Raw genomic sequence first — 25,222 nt, 5'->3', positions numbered from 1 at the left:
CAGTCCACTCATAAATTGGGCAGGATGAATTTTGGCAAGCTTTCTACTAGACAGGACACATCCATTGATGCATTATCTTTTATAATGTCTACAACCAGGGACACAGTGGGATACACAGGCAAACAAACAATCACTTATCAAATGACTTACTAGAAACAGTCCACTCCAAACCAAACAAATCGCCTTTCCTACCTATTCTCAGAACAAGAGACTAAACCACAAAAACAAAACCACACCCACAACGGCACCTACTTCATTCAAGTAGGTCTGTGACTAATTGTAGTGTCCTCTGACTGGTGGGCCATACTATGTTTCCTCGCACCTCCTTCCCCCAGTAGGTCTGTGACTCTCCTGAGTGTCCTCTGACTCGTGGGCCTTAATATATTCCCTCATAATGGGCTGTCCTGTCTCAGATCTGGTCTCTGTGGCCAACTCTGTGATGCTGTCAGGAGACAGCGGTGAGCCACTACCTGCTTTCTCAGGAAAGGCCCCACTTAAGACCTTCCTGGCATTTGGCCTCACATCTGTAGGTACCAAGAAAGACTGACTCTGTCTTTGGTAAATCCAAGCAAGTTTGATCACTGGGACTTGTACTGGGACTGGCTCTGGGTGCCTGGATTCCTGGATACCAAGTTCAGAGAGTTCCATCACCAAGGAAGTGAGTTGAGGTCACTTCTTTCAGGAACTGAATGAGGTCACTACATTGGCAACCACTTTTTCTTAACAGTTTCTTCAAAGGGTTCCATGAGATGGAGGCTGTGCCTTACTGCTCTGACATTTTCACAAGTTAGAATGGTATATCAACCTTTGGCGCCCGGGATCAGCTCTCCACACAGTCCTGGTTTGGTCCATCTTCTCTACATTAAGAAGAGAGAGGCTGATTCAGACACATCCTTTCATCCTGACCGGGTTGTCTGCCATGGAAGATGACTTTTGCTCTCTCAGGTCCTTCATAGTTGCCTACATCTTCTCCAGGGATTATTTCTGCATGAACTTTTGAGTTTCTCAGCTGGTGGAAGATCCCCTACCTTCCTGTATTGTAAGACCAACTCTGTCCCTGCTCTTCTGTAACGTGAGATTGAGGGAAGAGCGTATGGTTAGGGTTAATAGCATGTTCTATTTGGGTTAGAAATCATTCTGCTGGATGAATAATGGAATGGGCAACCTGTAATATTTATAAGAATATAGACGTGAAATATATGTATGAGAACAGAGATCTAGGAAAGATTTAAAGCCCAGAAAGCAATTGGGATCTTGATTGTTATACTTAGCTTGAATTATGTTCAGCACGGTGGTCTCAGATAAATCGATATACAATGGCATTGGACCGTGTACCTCGGTGATTGAATGTAGAAGAGAACAACCAGTCAAAAAGGGATAGTCTGTAGGGTTAGGAAGATAGTCAGTAGGTTTAGGAAGAATAGTGAGTCTAGGAGTTGGACCAAAAGTTCTTTAGCAATAGGGTTTCAGGTAGAGAGTGAATGTAAGTGTCAGCACATGTGAAGAGACAGTCACAATGATGAACTGGGGAAAATATGTAGGAAATCAGATATCAATAGGGACATTAGGAAATCAGGCAAAGTATGAAGTGTTTGATAGGATTAGATATTTTAAACAGGCTTGAGTTTGAATATATAATCATTGGAAGAAACAAATTTGCAGTAACCAATAGGATCGACATTTGAGAGCATTATTCAACCTGGACATGGATGTTTTTAGTAATCCATGATCACTTTCCATTTAGGCTTTGGTACAATCATAAGTGTGACCTTTGCATTTTGTGTCCAGAATACTACTGTGGTAAAATGTATATGTGAATGAGGTGACATGGGTATTTCTTCCACCATTATGCGGATCAATATTCTGAAAACTTATAAATTAGTACTGGGGATACAGATAGGTGTACCCTGTGTTGATGATTATTCAGATGATGCATGAATAGACCATATTGTGAATAAAGTATATAACTGGTTCCAACTTGAAATAATGGATTGAATTTGCATCTGAAAAAAATATAGGAAATCTTATTTTTATATATATATATATATATATATATATATATATATATATATATATATATATATATATATATACATTCATTCCAACCAGTTATATATCTAATGGTAATATTAGGGTTACAGTTTATCATGAAGAGTGAGTTTTGCTTCAACAATGGTAATGGAATCGAAAATAATGTGTTTAGAAAGAAGTCTAGTGAAAAGATAAGTAAAGAAACAAGGAGGAATACATGTGTTCTGAAATAGTAAGTAATTGAAAGTGAACCAAATGCCTATAAATTTGTGAACATGTGAATGAAAAAATAATTTTTATGGTGTCCATAAACTGAAGAAATTTTAATGTACCAGTGTTGAATAAAAATGAACTTCAAAATACACATCATGTCCCATAGAAATCTACTTGCATTTATGTTAAACTGGGTCAGTTACAGTTGAAATATTAGGATTTGTAAGCACCATTCACTGAACTTAGTTTTCAGTAGTAGGAAACCAATATGTATTTCAGGTGGTTGAGTATTTCTTAGAATAATCTTGTGAAAATTTGATTATAAATCCACATACATGAATACGAATGAATTCAGGGAGTGTTAAAAAGAAACATATATTTCATATTTTGGAAAATCTGGAGAATATATATATATATATATATATATATATATATACACACACACACACACACACACACACACACACACACACACACACAAACATACACACACACATTAATATGTAGCAATATATATGCCAATCGAAATTCATCATGAAATATAATTCATCCACATATCCAAAAATATTCATTTTAATGAACATGGATTTATGTATAATGTTTTTCACTAGGAAGCTCACCCACAGGTTAAATTTTCATTTCCATCTGTATTTAGGAGGAGTCATCTCTTCTCACAATTTTTATATTCCAAAGTCAGTGAGCTCACAAGAATGTATGTGTGATACCAGGTAGGTTACTATATATGCATAAAAAATACATGTGCTGAATAGGATACAGAGAAAGGAGGACAGGAATTTACATATGTGATAACTTTAAAAACTCATGGAGAAGTATTACATTGAAAAGTTGACTAGATTTAAAACACATATTCTTGATAAAGCAGAAGGCAAATCCAAGTATACACCATGCTTCTTATGAAAGGCCTGTATTTCTATTCAGTTAGGTTTCTTTTTCTCTATCATATTAGGATTAGTAGTCAGAGTCTACTAGGGTATGGGTTCGTGTCAGGGATTCAGTATTTCAAATGGAAAATAGGAAAATGAATCTAGTGTGTATGCAAACATGTGCTACACAAAAATCTTCCCACTCTCATCCAGAACAATGCCTTGACATAACCATCGCTCCAAGTAAGACACAATTAGAGGAGAGAAGTTAGAAAAACTGTGAATACATATGAGGAATGTAAAATGCTCAGGAGTTCACAACACTGGAGGTGGAAGAACAGTTTTCAAAAGTAAGGGAGAGTGTAAACACTTCAGAAACATGGAGCTCTGCTGGCCTAAAGACTTCTTGAGAAACTTCCTCTGAGGTTGGACACATGAAATATGTGTAATTGGCAGGAGATTTAGCTTTGTTTGTAGTGACACCATAAAATCTGTGTCTGCATCTATGTGACATGGAGGACATGGTTCTTTATTTTCTAATGAACATGAGGCAGCAGTACTGAATTCTCTCTTTGTAGGTAAACTGTGGCCACTGGGAGCTAAGTGTCTTCCGTGTGGTCTGTGAAGCCATTTGGTCATTCTCCACTTTTCAGGGTGTTTCTTACTGCTGAACTGGAAGTTTCATATTAGATTCACAAAATACAAGGAGTTCAACTGGGACACAATGCTGGAGGGAATTCTTTCACGTGTGGTTGGTCAGGGTCGACAAGAGAATGTAGGAACCAGGCTTCTATTCCACAAAGCTTTCCCACTTGACTATAGCAACCTGATTCTGAACAGTGCCCTGAAAACTCTCCATATAAAAAGATGCCTTTACATATAAGGGTCTGCTGCCTGCACCATGTCAGTCGCAAGTCTTTTGGAAGCCAATGGAAGATTCAGGTCATCCTACCAAAAATATTTATTTACACACCTACAGTCCACTGCTCTATGCCCACTACTCAGCAGGCTCCAACTTACTGGCATCTCTTTTCTACAACATTTTCACAAAACCCTGTCAATCAAGGCACTGTTTGCTACACTCATGATCAGCAACAGGACATTCAGTGTTTATCCAGTGCCACATGGTCATGGGAATTTCAAAAATTTCATGGCATTTATCTAGCCATTTTTCAAGGATGAAGTTGGAGGCACTGTGGGTTTCAATTGATTCAGGGACCATTAAATGGTGACGAAGCTCATTTCATTGAAAGCTCTGGAGAACACTCACAAGCAAGCCTTCCCAAAGAGTGGCCAAAAGGTCACATGAATCCAGGCCCATTGAGGTATAAAATGTGAGGTCCATGTGTGTTTGGACTCTCAACTATGGCTGTCAAGTCTTTAAGAATTAAATCATGTGATATCCTGGCTCAGAATCCCTGAGCTCTGTGGAAAGCCATCCTGGGCCTAGATCTCAGATTCCAAGGGTGATTCTCATGCGTGACCTCCTAAAATTCCTGCATTGTTTTTTGCAACACTTCTCTGAAGTCAGTTCAAAAAATCAGTCTCTAATGGGAATCACACCAGAGTTCAAGCCCAGGTGGACCCAGTCATCTCTTCCAACTACCACACAAATGACCACAATTAAAACCAATACATTCCTATATGGCTCTCATCTTCTTCAATATAGACACTCATCATAACCTCTGGCTTGAGGTTTCCATGAGGGGTTCAGCCCAAGACAGTGTCCACAATAATCTCCCTTGCCCCTCATTTGCCTAAAGTCAGGGTGGCCTGGACACGCTTCCTGTAACCCAAGAGTGATCAAATAGGCCTGGCATTAATACTGTTCTGCTTGTCCAATTTGAGGTCTACTGCCTGTCAGGTATAGATTCTTTATGTGAATTGGAGTCATGAGAAAACCCAAGCACCTATGGGCTAGCCTCTGCAGGTTTTGAAGAACTCATTTGACCCAAAGGATCCCTATTCTCACTTGATGGAGGTCAGGAACCTTACAGAGGAAGGCGAGAGACTTCATCCCAATGACTGCTCTTTTGGCCATTTTGGTTTTGGATGCAGGCATGGGAACTTTCTTTAGATCCATCAGGTGCTGAGAATCTAAGCAACAGCCTCACACAAAGCCAAGGGGCTAGTTTAGACACATCCATTTTCAAAGCAATTAAGGAAAGAGCCACAGGTATGCCCATTCATTTAAATTTGAAAACTGTTTTCTTCAGGCTTCACAAGGGGTTGGCCTGAGTCAAAGACCTTCCTGATATTCAGGGCAACAGAACAATATGTAAGCAAATGGCCCAAAGCAGGGTTTCTCCACTGAGACTTTCCTGGCCACACTAATACCTGAGTTTTCTGATATGCTAGCCATTCCTTTCAGCTGTCCAGTACATGGCCCTGTCACAGAGCTTGGAGGTGGTACATATCTTGGACACAAAACCATGGTCCTATTCTGGAGAGTGGCCAGAATTCAGGAAGAAAACAGGAACTTAGGAAGATAGCAGGTGTTTCCCATCAATAGGGCAAGCTACAGTCCATTCTTAAATGGGGCAATTTGAATGCTGAGATGCTTTCTACTAGACAGGACACATCCATTGATGCATTCTCTTTTCTAATGCATACAACCACGGACACAGTGGGATACTCAGACATAGAAACACTCGCCATGTCAAAAGACTTCCTAGAAACACTCCACTTCAATCCAAAAAAACCGACTTTCCTGCCTATTCTCAGAAAATGAGACAAAACCACAAACCCACAACCACACCCACAAAGGCACCTCCTTCCCCCAAGTAGGTCTGTGACTATCTGGACTGTCCTTTGACTTGTGGGCCATAATATGTTCCCCCAAATTGGCTGTCCTGTCTCAGATCTGGTCTCCTTGGCCAACTCTGTGAAGTTCTCAGTAGCCAGCGTTGAGCCACTACCAGCTTTCTCAGGAATAGCCCCACATCAGAGCTTTCCTGTCATTTGGTCTTCCTCACATCTGTAGGTACCAACAAAGACTGACTCTGTCCTTGGTAAATCCAAACAAGTGAGACCACTGGGAGTGGGACTGGGACTGGCTCTGGGTGCCTAGTTTTCTGGATCCCAATTTCAGAGAGTTCCATCAACAAGGAAGTGAAGTGAGGTCACTTCCTTCAGGAACTGAATGAGGTCACAGTCTTGGCAATCACTTTGTCCTAACTGTTGCTTCCAAGTGTCCCATGACACGGAGGCTGCCCCTACTTCCTGTGACACTTTCAAAAGTTAGAATGGTATATCAACAATAGGCACCCAGGAATCGATCTCCACACATGCCTGCTTTGGTCCATCTCCTCTACATTAAGAAGAGAAGCTGATTCATACACAACCTTTTATCCTGACCAGGTTGTTTGCCATGGAAGATGACTTTTGGTCTCTCAGGTCCTTCATAGCTGCCTACCTCTTCTCCAGGGATCATTTCTGCATGGACCTTTGAGGTTCTCAGCAGGTGGAAGATTCCCTACATTTCTGTATTGTAAGATCAACTCTTTCCCTGCTCTTCTGTAAAGTTAGATTGAGGGAACAGTGTATGGTTATGGTTAATAACATGTTCGGTTTTGGTTAGAAATCATTCTGCTGGATGAATAAGGGTATCGGTAAGTTGCTATGTGTATAAGAATATATAGGTGAAATATATGTAGGAAAACAGAAATCTAATTATGATTTGAAGACCAGAAGGGCATTGGGCCCTTGATTGGAATACGCAGCATTGAATTACTTTCTCCAGAGGTGTCTCAATTAAATCAATATACAATGCCATAGGACCTTGTACCTTGGATGATTGAATGTAGAGGGAACATCCAGTCAAAAAGGGATAGTCGGTAGTGAAACGTTAATAAAATAGGTACTTGTCACTTCCTGTTTTTCTGTATGCTTAACAAAACACCGTTTAAATCTTGAGAAATGTTTGATAATCTTGTTCCCAGAATGTACTGTTCCCAACTGCCAAACTGCAGAATGTACTCCCTCACTCAGTATCACGCAAAGCACCCACTCACCCTCACCCATCAGTAAACTTCCCTTCCTTCCCTCTCCAAGGAAAGTATATAAGCTCTGCTTAAGCTGTTCTCAGGGCTCTCTGCTCTATTTAAGTGAGCTCTGAGCCCCAGCATGCTGAACCCCAAATAAACCCTTTGCTGTTGCATGAGACAGTCTCTTGGAGGTCTCTTCCTCTGACACTCGCCCGACCTTTACATATTGAGGTTCCACGAGTTCCAGCAGTGGTGCACGAGAGACCCCAATGGGCTCCTCTTGCAGCAAGTAAGGCGCCTCTTTCTTGTTTCAGGTTTCTTGTTAGGACTTGGCATAATCGCTGGCAATGAAGACCCTGAGCTCCCTCTGATGGTGCCTGAGAGACGTGTCACAGAGACACAGGGCACCTCCTTTGGGATGTCACAGAAAACTCGGGAAATCAAGGAACAATAGTTTCCTCGACTCAGTGATATTTTGTTTCAGATTCGGTTTTGTCATCCCATCGGGATTTGCCGGCTACTCATTCCTGGTCTCAGTGTTTGATGTCCACTGCCTGTCTTTATGGTCTTGTCTTATCAGTTTCATGTGTCGTTGCTTTTACTGTTTGTGTACCTTTCATTATGGGACAGAGCACTTCAATGCCTCTGTCCCTGACCCTTGATCACTGGACCAAAGTCCGCTAAATGGCTCAGAATCTTTCTTTTTTAGTAAAATGCTGGACCTGGCAGAATCTCTGTGCGTCAGAATGACCCACCATTGAATTCGGATGGCCCCTAGAAGGATCTTTCTACTTCCCACTAATTTAAAAAGTCAGAGATTTTGTCTTTCAGCCAGGGCCACATAGCCATCTGGATCTACAGCCATATATCTTAACTTGGCAGGACCTCTGCAAATCTCCTCCTCCATGGGTGAAGCCTTTCCTTGCCCCTGCCTCTGCTCCTACTCCTTCCCCCATGATCTCTCAAACCCTCTTCTCTTCCTCCTCCTCCACCTTCTGTTCTCCCTGAGTCACAAGATTTGACTCTAGTGGACTTTTCTCCCCCTACTTATCCCCTGCCCTCGTCCCCTAACCCACAACACCCTCAAAGTGATTCCCCTGCTGCAGACTCAGCCTCTATACCATTGGAGGAAGCTAAGCCGGTAATAGGGTCTGATAATGGACCGGTGTTCTTGGCCCAGGTAAGTCAGGGGTTAGCCAGGAACCTGGGGATTAATTGGAAGATATATTGTGCTTAAAGACACCAGAGTTCAGGACAGGTAGAAAGAATGAATAGAACCATTAAAGAGACCTTAACAAAATTAAGCTTAGAGACCAGCATAATAGATTGGACTATGCTCCTGCCTTATGCAATGTTTCATGAAAGAAATACTCCCTCTGTTTCTTTGAGTAACATTATCCCCTGTGAAATTCTCTATTGTGGCTCTCCTCCAGTAAGGGACCTAAGCACAACTCTAAGACCTAACCATCCCATCCACACCCCCTTGCTTGACAGACTTAATGCTCTTAAAAGAACTGAGTGATACCTCTGTAAACAGCTGGCTGCTGCCTACCAAACTGGAGACGAAGGGACTCCACATTGATATCAAGTAAGAGACTTCATCTACGTAAGACGACATCAGGTATCATCTGCTGCGCCCCTCCCCTGACTCAGGCAATGGCAAGGCCCTACTGAGGTGGATGGCACAAGGCGTCCATCCTCTGGAGGAGCACAATATGTTTCTGGGAATGGGACGATTTGTATTTGTATTCCTTTAATAAGTATAATTGTGACTTCTCATATGACCTTTAAGTATGGAAAAAAAAAAACATGACTTTCCCAATTAATGCAACTACTTCTAAAGAATAGATCTGTTTTCTCTTAATGCAATGATTCAGCTGTGGAGTGTAAGTTGTTAATGTCTAATGAAAAACTCCCTATATTCCTGTCAAGAAAGTTTTTGAGAAATTAAATTAAAATCTTGAGAAGAAAAATTCATGTTAAGAAGACAGATTAGTGCTTAGTACTGGGCAACATGTTCTTGTTCCTGTGCACAATGATTTGTGCTCTTACTCTTGTTTAATTAAAATTAATAACACATCAACCACTTGCCATAACCATGGCACCGGTTCCAGTCAGTAAGTCAGGAAAGAATAGTCAAGGTATAGGCCAATATTTTGGGGCATTTGTAACTATTATTAAAAGTTAACTAAGCAGAAACAGCTCAAAGCAAACCGCGAACTGAAAGTACAAATGTTTGCTTATGCATAAGCCAAGATACATTCTTCTATTCTGATTGTAGCAAGGTAATATTTTGTTTCTTTGAATAATAATTCCTGCTTTGTAACCACAAAGTACTGTGAGCCTGCCAAAATGAAAAGTATATATGATCAACTTCACAAGTAAAGATTGGGATCAACACCTGCACTTTGGTGTCTGTGTTGTTTCTCCACCCCTCTTTCGCCGACTCCTCACCATCCATTCGTCTCCTAAGACCCCCTGTTGGAGCTGGTCTCCAACATCTGGCATCAGAACAGGGATGATCGGTAATCCATATGTCTCATGCATTCATTTCATTCAGAAGTTTTCGGGTGAGGATAGGATTCTTACCTAGGGTACCACAGACCCCTTAGCAAGTTGCTAAGTAAGTGAAGGGTACGTAATCAGAGAACTTATTTTGAGAAGTCATGGGCCATAAAGAATCTAAAGAAAGAGGACACTTTATTGATATAGCTAAGCATATGCTCCATAAATGGGGCATTTCAGTTTCTTCTAAGCAGTTAAGACATTTTTTTCATTTTATTCAAGAATGCTCTCCTTGGTTCCCTGAGGAAGTAACCTTAAATTTAGAAACATGGAGAAAACTAGGTAAAGAGATGAAGGTTTATTATGATCATCATGGGCCAGAAAAAATTCCTGTATATGCTTTTGCATTATGGAATGTTTTTAAAGATGCTTTGGATCTGACCCATGAGGCAGTTTGTTTGGCTCGTCAAGTGACTGAGTCTGAACAAGCTCCCTTAATTGGGGCTGCTACTACGTCTAGATTTTATAAAGCTACATCCCCTATACAGTCTCAATCTGATGAACAAGGGGATGAAGAGGAGGACGAACAACTTTCTCCTCAAGATCAGGAGGACTTAGAGGAGGCAGCAGTTCAATATCATAACTCTGATTGGCCACCCAATTTGTTAGTTTCTGTGTCTCCAGAGCCTCTTTAGAGCTTTAAATAAAACTATGGAAACTATGGGAGCCTTACAACTGGGTCTACCGTCTCCTTCTGCTATACCTAAAGATCATAACATAATGGTGATAGACTTATAAGTTTGCTTCTTTACAATTCCTTTAGCCAAACAGGATTGTAAACATTTTGCTTTTAGTCTGCCTTGACCAAATTTACAAGGACCTTATCAAACATTTTAATGGAAAATTTTGCCTCAGGGAATGAAAAAGAGTCCCACCTTATGTCAAAAGTTTGTTGATGCAGCCTTAGTCTCCACGAGAAATAAGTTTCCATCTGGATATATAATTCATTATATGCATGATATTTTATTAGCTCATGCTGAATTATTTGATACTCCAACAAATACTTAACTTTATGATTACAAGTTTAGAAGACTGGGGATTAAAAATTGCTCCTGATAAAATTCAAACTCTGGCTCCTTTTTCTTACCTAGGAAGATTAATTAATTCCAAAAATATAACTTCTCAAAAAATACAGGTTAGGATTGATTCTTGACGTACTTTAAATGATTTTCAAAAACTTCTTGGGGATATTAACTGGATTAGGCCTTTCTTAAAATTGACCACTGCTGACCTTAAACCTTTCTTTGAAATTTTACAGGGAAATTCAAATCAAAATTCACCTAGACCATTATCTCCTGAGGGAAAGAAAGCATTATTCAAGGTGGAGAAGGCTATTTTAGATCATTATTTACAACAAATAGACTATTATAAGCCCTGGATTTAATAATCTTACAGACTTCACACACTCCTACTGGATGCCTATGGCATGATGATCCTTTAGAATGGATTCATTTGCCTTCTACTTCAAAAAGATTAATATTTCATATCCCACCCAGGTGTCATCATTAATTTTTAAAGGTAGACTTCGAAGTAGAGAACTCTTTGGAAAAGATCCATCCTCCATTATTATTCCATATAAAAAGGAACAATTAGATTTCTTATTAAATGTTAATGATGAATGGCCTATAGCATTACAGGAATTCTATGGAGAAATATTGTTTCATTTGCCTAACCACCAATTACTACATTTTATGACTAAGGTAAATAGTATTTTTTCTAAAAACTTTTCTCATGTGTCCCTCGATCAGGCTACTCTAATTTTTACAGATGGATCCTCTAATGGAGTAGCAGTTACTATTATAGATGACCAAGAGCCAATAGTTCAACAAACAACTGAAACCTCTGCTCAAAGGACGGAATTAATTGCTATTATAACTGCTTTTGAAAAGGTTACACAGCCTTTTAATCTTTATACTGATTCCCAATATATAGTTAATCTCTTTTCAGCCATAGAAACATCTTCTTTGTCCTCTTATTCATCAATTGTTAATATATTACAAAAGTCACAAAAATTAATATTACAGAGATCCTATATTTTTTTATTGGACATATTAGAGGACATTCTAACTAACCTGGACCTTCAGTGGCAGAAAATGCTAAAGCTGATTTATTAAGTAGGACTCTTTATAACGTTATTGAACAAGCTATTAAAGATCATCAATTACATCATCAAAATTTTGCTGCTCTTACAGCATAGTTTCATATAACTAAAGAACAAGCTAGACAAATTGTTAAACAATGTCAAATCTGTCCTACTCACTTTCCTTCTCCACAGATGGGTGTCAACCCTAGGGATTTATTACCCAACAAATTGTGGCAGATGGATGTTACTCATATTCAAGAGTTTGGAAAGTTATCTTTTGTTCATGTTTGTGTAGATACTTTCTCACATGTTATTTTTGCTACAGCGCATACTGGAGAGGCTTATAAGAATATTGCCCAACATCTTTTTGTCTTCTTTGCGTATATGGGATTACCTCTTCATATTAAGACAGACAATGCTCCTGCTTATATTTCAAAAACCTTTAAACACCTGTGTCAGACACTTAACATAGTTCATTACACAGGCATCCCCTATAACCCACAAGGACAAGCCATAGTGGAAACAGCTCTTCAGACCTTAACATCTCAAATTAATAAATTAAAAAAGGGTGAACTACAATATTGCTCTCCTCATCAAATTCTTCAACATGCTCTATTTGTCATTAATTATTTAAATGTAAATGATTTTAAATTAACTCCAATGCAACGTCATTTGTCTAAGCAAACAGTAACTCAAAAACCTTTAGTTAAATGGAAAGATCTTCTTACTGGACAGTGGAAAGGACCTGATATTCTCTTTTTTTTAAATTAATTTTTATTGTAGGTTGTTCAAAACATTACATAGTTCTTGATATATCGTATTTCAAACTTTGGTTCAAGTAGGATATGAACTCCCATTTTTACCCCATATATAGATTGCAGAATCACATCAGTTGCACAACCATTGATTTACATATTGCCATACTAGTGTCTGTTGTATTCTTCTGCCTTTCCTATCCTCTACTATACCCCCTCCCCCCTCCCCTCCCCTCTTCTCTCTCTACCCCCTCTACTGTAATTCATTTCTCCCCCTTATATTTTTCCTCCTTTCCCCTCACTTCCTCTTGGATGTAATTTTGTATACCCCTGAGGGTCTCCTTCCATTTACATGCAATTTCCCTTCTCTCTCCCTTTCCCTCCCACCTCTCATCCCTGTTTAATGTTAATCTTCTTCTCATGTTCTTCGTTCCTACTCTGTTCTTAGTTACTCTTCTTATATCAAAGAAGACATTTGGCATTTGTTTTTAAGGGATTGGCTAGCTACACTTAGCATAATATGATCTAATGCCATCCATTTCCCTCCAAATTCTATGATTTTGTCATTTCTTAATGCAGAGTAATACTCCATTGTGTATAAATGCCACATTTTTTATCCATTCGTCTATTGAAGGGCATCTAGGTTGGTTCCACAGTCTTGCTATTGTGAATTGTGCTGCTATGAACATGGATGTAGCAGTGTCCCTATAGTGTGCTCTTTTTAGATCTTTAGGGAATAGACCGAGTAGGGGAATAGCTGGATCAAATGGTGGTTCCATTCCGAGCTTTCCAAGAAATCTCCATACTGCTTTCCAAATTGGCTGCACCAATTTGCAGTCCCACCAGCAATGTACAAGAGTACACTTTTCCCCGCATCCTTGCCAGCACTTGTTGTTGTTTGACTTCCTAATGGCTGCCAATCTTACTGGAGTGAGATGGTATCTTAGGGTGGTTTTGATTTGCATTTCTCTGACTGCTAGAGAGGGTGAGCATTTTTTCATATACTTGTTGATTGATTGTATGTCCTCCTCTGAGAAATTTCTGTTCAGGTATTTGGCCCATTTGTCGATTGGGTTATTTGTTATCTTATTGTCTAATTTTTTTAGTTCTTTGTATATTCTGGATATGAGGGCTCTGTCTGAAGTGTGAGGAGTAAAGATTTGTTCCCAGGATGTAGGCTCCCTATTTACCTCTCTTATTGTTTCTTTTGCTGAGAAAAAAAACTTTTTAGTTTGAGTAAGTCCCATTTGTTGATTCTAGTTATTAACACTTGTGCTATGGGTGTCCTATTGAGGAATTTGGAGCCCGACCCCACAGTATGTAGATCATAGCCAACTTTTTCTTCTATCAGACGCCATGTCTCTGATTTGATATCAATTTCCTTGATCCACTTTGAGTTAACTTTTGTGCATGGCGAGAGAAAGGGATACAGTTTCATTTTGTTGCATATGGATTTCCAGTTTTCCCAAGACCATTTGTTGAAGATGCTATCTTTCTTCCATTACATGCTTTTAGCTCCTTTATCGATAGTTGTAGTTTTGTGGATTGGTTTCTGTGTCCTCTATTCTGTACCATTGGTCCACCCGCCTATTTTGGTACCAGTACCATGCTGTTTTTTTTTACTATTGCTCTGTAGTATAGTTTGAAGTCTGGTATAGCTATACCGCCTGATTCACACTTCCTGCTTAGCATTGTTTTTGCTATTCTGGGTCTTTTATTTTTCCACATGAATTTTATGATTGCTTTCTCTATTTTTACAAGAAATGCCGTTGGGATTTTGATTGGCATTGCATTAAACGTATAGAGAACTTTTGGTAATATCGCCATTTTGCTGATGTTAGTTCTACCTATCCATGAACAGGGTATATTTTTCCATCTTCTAAGATCTTCTTCTATTTCTCTCTTTAGGGTTCTGTAGTTTTCATTGTATAAGTCTTTCACCTCTTTTGTTAGGTTGATTCCCAAGTATTTTATTTTTTTTTGAGGATATTGTGAATGGAGTGGTTGTCCTCAATTCCATTTCAGAGGATTTGTCGCTGATATACAGGAATGCCTTTGATTTACGCATGTTGATTTTATATCTTGCCACTTTGCTGAATTCACTTATTATCTCTAATAGTTTCTTTGTAGACCCTTATGGGTCTGCTAGGTATAGAATCATGTCATCTGCAAATAGTGATAATTTGAGTTCTTCTTTTCCTATTTTTATGCCTTTAATTTCTTTCGTCTGTCTAATTGCTCTGGCGAGTGATTCGAGAACTATGTTGAACAGAAGTGGTGAGAGAGGGCATCCCTGTCTTGTTCCAGATTTTAGAGGGAATGCCTTCAGTTTTTCTCCATTCAGAATGATGCTAGCCTGAGGCTTAGCATAGATTGCTTTTACAATATTGAGGTATGTTCCTGTTATCCCTAGTTTTTCTAGAGTTTTAAACATAAAAGGATGCTGTACTTTGTTGAATGATTTTTCCTCATCTATCGAGATGATCATATGGTTCTTATTTTTAAGCCTATTGATGTGGTGAATAACATTTATTGATTTCCGTATATTGGAACAACCTTGCATCCCAGGGATAAATCCTACCTGATCATGGTGCACAATTTTTTGATATGTTTTTGTATCCGGTTCGCCAGAAGTTTATTGAGGATTTTTGCATCTAGATTCATTAGAGATATTGGTCTGTACTTTACTTTCTTTGAAGTTTCTTTGTCTGGTTTAGGAATCAGGGTGATGTTGGCCTCATAGAATGAATTTTGAAGTTCTCCCTCTTTTTCTATTTCCTGAAATAGCTTGAAAAGTATTGGTATTAGTTCCTCTTTAAATGTTTTGTAAAACTCTGCTGTATACCCATCCAGTCCTGGGCTTTTCTTACTTGGTAGTCTTTTGATGGTTTCTTCTATTTCCTCAATTGATATTGGTCTGTTTAGGTTGTCAATATCCTCCTGACTCAATCTGGGCAAATCATATGACTTAAGAAATTTATCGATGCCTTCACTATCTTATATTTTATTGGAGTATAAGGATTCAAAATAATTTCTGATAATTCTGTATTTCTGAAGTGTCTGTTGTGATATTGCCTTTTTCATCCCGTATGCTAGTAATTTGAGCTCTCTCTCTTCTTCTCTTCGTTAGCGTGGCTAAGGGTCTGTCGATTTTATTTATTTTTATTTTTTATTTTTTATTTTTTATTTTTTATTTTTATTTTTTCAAAGAACTAACTTTTAGTTTTGTCAATTTTTTCAATAGTTTCTTTTGCTTCGATTTCATTCATTTCAGCTCTGATTTTAATTATTTCTTGTCTTCTACTTCTTTTGCTGTTGTTTTGCTCTTCTTTTTCTAGGATTTTGAGTTGAAATATTAGATCATTTATTTGTTGTTTTTTTCTTTTTTTAAGGAATGAATTCCAAGCAATAAATTTTCCTCTTAGAACTGCTTTCAATGTGTCCCATAGATTCCGATACGTTGTGTCTCTGTTTTCATTTATCTCTAAGAATTTTTTAATTTCCTCCTTGATGTCTTCTATAACCCATGTCTTCAGTAACCTATTGTTCATTCTCCATGTGATGCATGATTTTACCTTACTTCTTTTATCATTGATTTTCAATTTCATTCCATTATGATCAGATAAGATGCATGGTATTATCTCTACTCCTTTATATTGTCTAAGAGTTGCCCTGATCTATTTTTTAGAAGGATCCATGTGCTGCTGAGAAAAAAGTGTAACTGCTTGATCTTGGGTGGTATATTCTATATATGTCAATTAAGTCTAGGTTATTAATTATGTTATTGAGTTCTATAGTTTCCTTATTCAACTTTTGTTTGGAAGATCTGTCCAGTGGTGAGAGAGGTGTGTTGAAGTCTCCCATGATTATTGTATGGTGGTCTATTAGATTCTTGAACTTGAGAAGAGTTTGTTTGATGAACATAGCTGCACCATTGTTTGGGGCATATATATTTATGATTCTTATGTCTTGTTGGTGTATGGTTCCCTTGAGCAGTATGTAGTGTCCCTCTTCATCCCTTTTGTTTAACTTTGGCTTGAAATCTATTTTATTTGCTATGAGTATGGACACTCCTGCTTGTTTCCGAAGCCCATATGAGTGATATGATTTTTCCCAACCTTTCACCTTCAGTCTATGTATGTCTTTTCCTATCAAATACATCTCCTGAAGGCAGCATATTGTTGGGTCTTGTTTTGTGATTTATTCTACTAGCCTGTGTCTCTTAATTGGTGAGTTTAAGCCATTAACATTTAGGGTTATTATTGAGATATGGGTTGTTCTTCCAGGCATATTTGTATATTTATGTTACTAAACATGGTTTGTTTTCCTCTTTGATTATCCCCCCCCTTTACTGTACTACCTCCTGCTCTTGGTTTTCATTGATATTTTCCATTTCCTCTTCCTGTAATATTTTGCCGAGGATGTTTTGAAGAGATGGTTTTCTAGCTGCAAATTCTTTTAACTTTTGTTTATCATGGAAGGTTTTAATTTCATCTTCCATCCTGAAGCTTAATTTCGCTGGATACACGATTCTTGGTTGGAACCCATTTTCTTTCATTGTTTGAAATATGTTATTCCAGGATTCATCTAGCTTTCAGAGTCTGTGTTGAAAGATCAGCTGTTATCCTGATTGGTTTACCCCTAAATGTATTCTGCTTCCTTTCTCTTGTAGCTTTTAAAATTCTCTCCTTATTCTGCATGTTGGGCATCTTCATTATAATGTGTCTAGGTGTGGATCTCTTATGATTTTGCACATTCGGCGTCCTGTAGGCTTCTAGGATTTTTTGATTCTGTCTCGTTCTTCAAGTCTGGGAAGTTTTCTCATATTATTTCGTTGAATAGATTGCTCATTCCTTTGGTTTGGACCTCTATACCTTCCTGTATCCCAATGACTCTTAAGTTGGGTCTCTTTGTGTTATCCCATATTTCTTGAATGTTCTGCTCATGGTTTCTTAACAGCTTTGCTGAGCTGTCTATGTTCTTCTCCAGTTGAAATACTTTGTCTTCATTGTCTGATGTTCTATCTTCTAAGTGTTCTACTCTTCTGGTAGTATTCTCAAATGAGTTTTTAAGTTGGTTTATTGTTTCCTGCATTTCCAGGATTTCTGTTTGTTTGGTTTTTTATAACCTCTATCTCCCTGTATAATTGATCTTTTGCTTTTTGGATTTGTTTATGTAATTCATTGTCGAAGTGGTCGAAGTGGTCTTTCATTGTCTGATTTTGCTGTCTAATGTCTTCCTTGAGACTCCAGATCATCTGAAGCATGTATATCCTAAATTCTTTATCTGACATTCCATCTGCTGCAGATATTACCTCTTCTAAAGTTGAGTTGACCTGCATTGCTTGTGGTCCTTTTTTCCTTGTCTTTTCATAATGATTGCATTTCTTTCTGCTTGGTGAAACTGTTGTGTTATTAATTTTCCCCCCTATATATTTATATTGCTCTTGTATAGTTGCAAAGTCTCCCTCGCAGGCTTTGGCAGTGGTTCTGCCCTCCTCCAACTGGGGCATTGTGCCTACCACGCCGGCAGGCCGCTGTGCCTGTACTTTCGGTGGGCCTGTTCTTTCGGTGGTCACAGGTCCGCCTACCTTGCAGGCGTGAGCAGCGCCTCTGCCACTCTGCTGGCCACTAGGCCTGTTTTGTCTGTCGGTTGCAGGTCTGTCTACCTACCAGGTGCTGGTGGCGGCTCTGCCCCTCCCCCAACCGGGGCGATTTGTCTGGCGGGCCACTTGGCCTGTTTTGTCTGTGGTCACGGTTCCGCCTACCTTGCAGGCGCGTGGGGCAGCTGTGCCCCTCCGCAAGTTGCTGGGCCTGAGCTGCCGGTGGGTCGCAGCTCTGCCTACCTTGCAGGCTCGGGAGGTGGCTCTGCCGCTCTGCTGATTGCTGTGCCTGTTCTGCTGGTGGGTTGCGGGTCCGCCTACCTTGCAGGCGCCCGGCGGCTCTGCCCCTCCCCCAATCGGGGCGATGTGTCTGGCAGTTCCTTGGCCTGTTTTGTCGGTGTTCACGGTTCTGCCTACCTTGCACGCACGTGGAGCAGCTGTGTCCCTCCGAGAGTTGCTGGTCCTGACCTGCCGGTGGGTGGCAGGTACACCTAACTTGCAGGCGTGGGGGTGGCTCTGCTGCTCCGCGGGTCTCTGGGCTTTATCTGCTGGTGAGTCGCAGATCTGCCTACCTTGCAGGTGCCTGGAGGCTCTGCCCCTCCCCCAACCGGGGCGGGGCGATGTGTCTGTTCGGCGGCTGGGCCTGTTCTGTCGGTGATCATGGTTCTGCCTACCTTGCACGCGCGTGGAGCAGCTGTGTCCCTCCGAGAGTTGCTAGGCCTTACCTGCCAGTGGGTGGCACGTGCGCCTACCTTGCAGGCCCAGGGGTGGCTCTGCTGCTCCGTGGGTTGCTGGGCCTGATCTGTTGGTGAGTCGCAGGTCTGCCTAACTTGCAGGTGCCCAGCGGCTCTGCCCCTCCACCAACCGGGGCGGGGCATTGTGTCTGTCCGGCTGCTGGGCCTGTTCTGTTGGTGGTCACGGTTCTGCCTACCTAGCAGGCGCGTGGGGCAGCTGTGCCCCTCTGCAGGTTGTTGGGCCTGACCTGCCGGTGGGTCGCAGGTCTGCCTACCTTGCAGGCTCTGGGGGTGGCTCTGCCGCTCTGCCCCTGATATTCTCTTAACATTAGGGAGAGGATATGCTTGTGTGTTTCCACAGGATGCTACTTCACATTTGTGGATTCCAGATCGACTCATCAGACATTATGACTCACCCATATCGCAGGCCGATGTTCCTCCCCCAACCATATGCAAGGATGCTATCGACCCAGGATGAAGAACTTGCTGAGGACATGATTAATCTTCACCTTCATTTCCCTCGACAGGCACGAGCAACATTGACATCAAAATTACCTTCCTGGGGTCAAATAAAACATCTTACCAGACAGGCACAAAACTTGGTTGTTAGCCAAGGTGCCTCTGCCTCTTCTGAAAAAGTGTTTCTTGCTATGCTAGGACTCTTATCCTGTCAGGTATCACTGATTTCTGCTAATCAATCTTATTGGGCTTATTTTCCTGATCCTCCTCTTTTAAGAGTTGCTGATTGGGGAAAACTTAATATTAAGGTGTTTACTGATAATCCTGATTTGTTTGGAGGGATTTCTGATTCCCTTATTCCTCATAAGATGTCCTATAATATTAATTTCAAGGGTTTAATAGAAGAGACTCCTATTTGCTTTGCTACTGAAAATACATTCATCCCTCAAGGATGTATGCCTATTAATTTAGACAATATTTTACTGATTGCCCTCCTGGCTTCACAGACATGGATGATAAAAAGAGGAGCCTTTGGCTCCTCAAAATGGTTTCTTTAGGATATTATATAGTTATTGAAACCTATGTTAATAACACATTACCTGAAGCCATTGATCCATGTGGATTAAAGAATAACAAAAAAGATTTTATTGGAATAATATGATTGATCCTTGGTAAGAATTTACTCATTGGTTTTAATGTGGATTTATACAAAGGGCACAAGTCTTTCAGCCTAAGTCTTCAGATGTTAAGATCTATGATTGGTCTGCTTCTGCTTCTCTTTTTGATTATAAAAAAATTATTTTAAGACTAAGTCTCAAAAATTTAATCATACTGAGGGAAAGTATACAAGTTCTCCTATTCATATATGGTTCTCACCTGGTTGGGTCACTCCCATATTTCAGAGTGAGCTCCCTAATGGAAAGGTTTCATACTCCCAGATCTCTTTGGATTAATTGCAGCTACTAATATGGTTCTTTTAACCAGACCTGGTAAAACTCCAGAACCTTTCAATATTCATGCTTGCATTAATGCTCCTCATGCTATGTTTTTTTGTTTTTTTTGTTTTTGTTTTTTTTTAAGAGAGAGTGAGAGAGGAGAGAGAGAGAGAGAGAGAGCGAGAGAGAGAGAGAATTTTTTTAATATTTATTTTTTAGTTATCGGCGGACACAACATCTTTGTTTGTATGTGGTGCTGAGAATCGAACCCAGGCCGCACACATGCCAGACGAGCGCGCTACCACTTGAGCCACATCCCCAGCCCACTCATGCTATGTTAGTAGGTAATAATAATACCTTGACAATTAATCATAATAATAGTGTTTATTCTATTTTCTATGATCAGTGTATGTTAACTAATCGTATACATGCTAATGTTCCAAAAAACTACACTACTTTTATGATTATACATCAGCCTTCCTATGTAATGATTCCTGTCCTTCTTAATGATGATTGGTATGATGATGAAGGGTCACAAATTCTTAAAAAAAATTAATGAATTAATTAGACCTAAGTGATTTGTTGCAGCATTAATTTTAGGAATTACAGCATTAATAGGAATTATTACTTCTTTAGCTTTATCTACTACAGCTTTAGTTAAAGAAATTCATACTGCTAATCATGTTAATGATTTATCTCATAATGTTTCATTAGCATTAGCTATTCAAGAAAAAATAGCTAAGAAATTGGAGGCCCGAATTAATGCCTTAGAGGAAGCTTTATTATATAAAGGAAACCAGATTCAAAATATAAAAACTCAAATGACAATCAAATGTCATGCTAATTTCAAATGGATCTGTGTTACTCCCTTAAAATATAATCAAACTAAATATGGATGGAATCAAGTACAAACTCATTTATTAGGGATCTGGAATAGAACTGAAATAGGCCCCAATATACAAGATTTACAACAACAAGTAAAATATATAAGTAAGGCTTATTTATCAACTGACTCTACAGCTGACTTTGCTGCAGATTTATACAAAAATGTACAAAAAACTATTTCCAATAGTACTTGGTGGTCATATATGATTAATATTGGTTTTGGCTTTTTCTTCATTTTTCTTGTTTGTCTCATTCTTCCAGTCCTATTCAGACTTGTCTGGAAATGAATCAGGAGCATCTCCATCCTAATTGAGCACTTCATATTAAAAAATAAAAAAGGGGGAAATGCTGCGCTCCTCCCCTGACTCAGGCAATGGCAAAGCCCTACTGAGGTGGATGGCGCAAGGCATCCATCCTCTGGAGGAGTGCAGTATGTTTCTGGGAATGGGCTGATTTGTTTTTGTATTCCTTTAATAAGTATAGTTGTGACTTCTCATATGACGATTAAGTATGAAAAAAAAACCATGACTTTCCCAATTAATGCAACTACTTCTGAAGAATAGATCTGTTTTCTCTAAATGCAATGATTCAGCTGTGGAGTGTAAGTTTTTAATGTCTAATGAAAAACTCCTTATATTCCTGTCAAGGAAGTTTTTGAGAAATTAAATTAAAATCGAGAGAAGAAAAATTAATTTTAAGAAGACAGACTAGTGCTTAGTACTGGGCAACTTGTTCTTGTTCCTGTGCACGATGATTTGTGCTCTTACTCTTGTTTGATTAAAATTAATAACAAGTCAACCACTTGCCATTACGATGACACTGATTCCAGACAGTAAGTCAGGAAAGAATAGTCAAGGTATAGGCCAATAGTTTGGGACATTTGTAACTATTATTTAATGTTAACTAAGCAGAAACAGCTCAAAGCAAAACGCGAACTGAAAGTACAAATGTTTGCTTATGAATGAGCCAAGATACATTCTTCTATTCTGATTGTAGCTAGGTAATATTTTGTTTCCTTGGATAATAATTCCTTTTTTGTAACCACAAAGTACTGTGAGCCTGCCAAAATGAAAAGTATATATGATCAACTTCACAAGTAAAGATTGGGATCAACACCTGCACTTTGGTGTCTGTGTTGTTTCTCCACTCCTCTTTCACCGACTCCTCACCATCCGTTCATCTCCTGACACCCCCTGTTGGAGCTGGTCTCCGACAATCATCCCTGGAACCCCGCAGGAAAGGACCATAGCCGGTGCTACTTATAACACCTACAGTGATAAAGGTAGAAGGAATCAATTCCTGGATCCATACCTCTCATTTCAAGCCTGCGCCCTGTTCAGACTCTGGCTGGAAACTGGAAAAGACTAGTAACACTTTCCAATTGCATATTCGCAATGTGGATAAGTCTATGTACTCTCCTCTTGTCCACAAGTAGTCCTAAGCCACATCAGCCCGTACAGCAGCGATGGCTGATCACAAATCCTACTGGAAAAGAAGTATAATCTATCTTGCATACAGCCTTCTGAGGGACCTGGTGGCCATCTCTCCTCCCAGACATTTTTCAGCTGGCTATAGGTCTTACCTATTGAGATACCCCTGATGAAAAGGATTTCACTAAAATTCCATTAAATTACTTTCGTACCATAGATAATAGAAACAAACATTATGGATGTAGGGACACGCAAGCCAGATGCAGGTTGGTTAGCCTAGATCACTATTTTTGCAAGGCAAACTCTCAAAGCCACAAAGAGTCACAGCTGTGTGGGGGAAAAGCTGACTTCTTCTGTATGTCATGGGGATGTGAGCATACAGGGGCTGCCTGATGGAACCCAAACTCCTCAACAAATTCAGTACACAGCATTGAACATATTACCAATTAGATAACCAAAACCGATGGCCCCCAGTGGGGTCTCTAGATCATCAAATTCTGCATGACCTTTTCCCTTCTTCACTCACATCCTGAACTATGCTTCTCCAATAGATCCTCACCCTCTGCCTTCTGCTCCAGACACTCTGCTGTCACTCCCACCTCAGCAACCTGATTTCTCCCCTCCAATTACTAGATCAAAAACCCAAACTTCTGCCGGTTCTCAGACCATTGCCCCCTTGCTGAAGAAGCAGGTACATAGGTACCCCTCCACCGATGCATTCCTCTCTTTCCTGTCAGTGCCCTCACCAGGTCCCACCAGGTCCTCTTACCAGCTAACCCAAAGCTCAAACCAGCTGAGGAGAGCCCTCAGACCCTTATCCATGATGTAATGAAAATGGCCTTAAAAGTTGCTTTGTCATCACTGAAAACAGGTTACTAAAATTTAACGTCCCTCACAGAATTTTGGGATACTCACTCCCGTCTTCCCCTCTGCTCTACCTGTTCTACTGCTCAAGTTTTTGTTGCTAGGAAAATCCCAAACCCCTTTCCCATTATTTCTTCACATCTCTCCTTCTTCATTCTCACATCTTCGGAGCTGCTCTCAGGCCCATCTTCCCCGTCTTCCCCCTCTGTACCAGGCCCACAGAAAAGTCTTAACTGAACTTCTCCAAAAGTCTTCACCATGGCTGAGTTTAGAACTTTCAGCAAAAGAGTCCCTATAAAAGAGTTCAATGTAGGTAAACTTGCTCTTTTCATATTGCCGTGTTTTACTTGGCCACTGGATAAAAAACTCACCACTTCTAAGGTAGACACCCTCTTACTAGTTTTTCACAAAATATGTGAACAAGGCCTCAGGCCTTGTGCTGGGGCTTCACAGAGATGGCTACATTTCTAAGATAAAGAAGTTACCAACTGGGCTCCATGGTAACAGCTGTCAAGGGGAAAAAAGAAAGGGAAGAAAAATCTCTTCCCCTCCGAGGCGTCCATGAAAAGTTAACTTGCCCAGAACAGAGGATTTAACAGAAACAAAAACTTCTTTATGTGAACTTCTGCAACCTGTGAAATTCTGAGCCACTCCCTTACATGTTGGGTACAAAATTCTGAAACTACCTAAACTTGGGGTTCAGGGGATTAATTGATTACAACAGAAGCAATGCTCTCTCAATCCAGTTGCAACCAAATAGGACTCTTTTCCTGTCTTTGGTGCTATCTTAGGTGCCTTGCCTTGTCCATCCCTACAACAGTATAATTCTATATGCTTAAACATTGTTTATGTTTTCATGAAATTGTCAACAGATGTGATTAATTGTGTAATGGTGCAGAAGTTTCCCAGAGTGCACTATCATGAAACAGGTTCATTTGAAGATCAAATAGAAGGGAATACAACCTCGTTCCACTGGGAACATATACCCTCCCTTTAGCCATCCTATTAGGAATAGGAGTTGCTGCAGGGGTGGGCACAAAAATCACTAACCTGGTCCATGGGACACAACAAATGACCCAATTAGAAGCAGCAATAGACCAAAACTTAAATATATTAGAAACATCCATCGTAGCTTTTCAGGAATCTTTTACCTCTCTCTCTGAGGTTGTTTTACAGAACAGTCGAGAGTTGGACCTCCACTTCATGAGAGAAGGGGACCTTTGTGCTGCATTGAGGGAAGAATATTGTTTTTATGCCTACCATACTGAAGTTGTAAAAAAATCTATGAGTAAATTAAAAAGACAACTTGAAGAGCATCAACGAGAGTTAGAGGCCCAAAAATGGTGGTTTGAGTCTTGGTTCACACAGTCCCCCTGGTTAACTATGCTTTTATCAACCCTGGCCGGTCCAATAGTAATCCTCATATTATTTCTAAGTATAAAACCCTGTTTGCTCAACCTTGTAATTTTTTATCTCCAAGCTCAAATTGGACAAGTTAAACTTATGGCAATACCCCACTAGCGGACATAGAATGTATACCCCCAAATGACACTTTCATGATTAAAAGTAGCCAGAAGAAAAAGTGGGGAATGAAATGTTAATAAAATACGTACTTGTCACTTCCTGTTTTCCTTATGCTTAACAAAATACTGTTGAAATATTGACAACTGCTTGATAATCTTCTTCCCAGAATTTGCTGCCCCCTACTGCCAAATTGCAGAATGTACTCTCTCACCCAGTTGCCCGCAAACCGCCTACTCGGCCTGACCCATCCAAAAACTTCCCTCCCTGCCCTC

This window comes from Callospermophilus lateralis, chromosome 12, assembly GCF_048772815.1.
Source record: "Callospermophilus lateralis isolate mCalLat2 chromosome 12, mCalLat2.hap1, whole genome shotgun sequence".
Classification (NCBI taxonomy): Eukaryota; Metazoa; Chordata; class Mammalia; order Rodentia; family Sciuridae; genus Callospermophilus; species Callospermophilus lateralis.
The sequence above is the reverse complement of the archived record's forward strand: the minus strand, read 5'-3'. Positions refer to the sequence as shown.